Source organism: Octopus bimaculoides, chromosome 12, assembly GCF_001194135.2.
Source record: "Octopus bimaculoides isolate UCB-OBI-ISO-001 chromosome 12, ASM119413v2, whole genome shotgun sequence".
NCBI lineage: Eukaryota > Metazoa > Mollusca > Cephalopoda > Octopoda > Octopodidae > Octopus > Octopus bimaculoides.
In genome coordinates, this window is record NC_068992.1 from 2,235,128 (window position 1) to 2,236,984 (window position 1,857).

Here is a 1,857-nt window from a genome sequence, read left to right on the forward strand (position 1 = left end):
GGGGGGGGGGGGTCATTACGCGAACAATGATAGTAATACACGCACTGCTTCAATATCACTTCACTATGTACATTATTATAATATTCCGCTGAGGTCGCGTTTGTTTTTCATCTTTTCGGTGTCGAAAAATTAACTACCAGTTGTGTACTGGAGTCGATCTAATCGACTTGTCCCCTCCACAAAATTTTCGGGCTTTGTGTCTTGAGTAGAAAAAGATTATTATTTTTATCTAGATCTGACTTAAGTCGCTCAACCTGCTCGCAGTAGATCTCTGTTATCGTTTGGTTTCGGCTTAAAATTTCAAAGTGGACTAAATCCTTCATATCCCACCAAACAGATAACACCATACGTGGGTCAGACCTTTACTCTGGGGTGCTGATGTTTCTCCTGTCCCTATCCACTGTCTTCAGCACTTGACATTTTTATAGAGAACCCATTTCTCCTCACCGGTCATTATTCGGTCCAAAAATGGTTCATTCGTGAGTCTTCTAGGCTGCAGTTTCCAGCTCGGAATTTCTGGAACCACTACTGACACTGGCTTACACGTATTGTTCGATCCCTATATGCTGCATTAATATCTTCTCACACCTTCCGTTGCGTTGTTGCCTTTATTGAACTCATAAAGCAAAATATGCCGAATATGCTCCTTTGTCACTTCCATCATAGCTTTGTAAAAATAACTTGCACTAAGAATAAGCACAAGGTAAAATTACTACCTGCTTTTATAGAAAGTCGATACAGGTAGGTTATCCTGTCCCCCTCCGACTTTCAGTTTATGCACTTGAAAAAACCGCATTATTTATGGGATGACCCAATATATTTGATCTATTCATTTTCGTTCATGTGTCCTCATTCCTCCATCAATCTATCCACCACCGCTTTGTGTCGTTCTTCAAACTTAGCCTCTCTCTCTCTCTCTCTCTCTCTCTCTCTCTGTCTATCTATCTATCTACCTCTCTATCTATCTATGTATTTATTCTACCTTTCTATCTCTCTTTTCTACCCTTCGGTATAATCTCCTTCATTGTCTTTCAGTTTTTCCCATGAACAAATACCAACTTAGTAAACTTGTGTATAACAATGTTATGCCTTTCAACCAAATTCCCTGCGCTTCGCCGAGCACCGAATTGAAGCAGTTCGCTGTGAATCGTTGATACAATTGACCGGACGAAGACATAATTTATCTCCCGTGTAATACATTAATTTCATCCAGTTTTCACTTCACATTCCAAATTCGGTCACACTGGTTTTCGTCATAAATACACGCACACATATGTATGTATGTGTGTGTGCGTGTGTGTATGTATGTATGTATGTATGTATGCATGTATGTATGTATATATATGTGTGTATATAAATCAAATGATACCCCCATCCAAGCAAATATCACTAGTTTCGCTTCTATTCCCCTCCCTAATATCTCCCTCTAGCCCTCACTTCTCCCATTCATATATTTTTATCTCCAATATTCACTTTCTTATCAAATCACATTTCTCAATAATGTGATTTCTGGCTGGCACTACCCAAAATCAGAGTAAAGGAATTAATACTCCCTCTTCTTGATCTCTCTTTCCCTCTCTCTCTCTCCTTCACATAAACTCTCCTTTTTCACTCCCTCTCTCCATCTCTCTTTCTCTACATATTTGCATATCTATCCATCTCTCTCTAGCCATCATATAGACTCGCTCCAATCATCAACTATATATATTGATTGAACTCGCTGGATTTCTCTCATTCCTGTACCACTACCAGCAAATTTTAAACATTTGGCTTTTTCTCTAAATCTCTTTTTCCCTTTCCCTCTGAACGCACACACACTCACACACACACACATACACACACGAACACACACACACA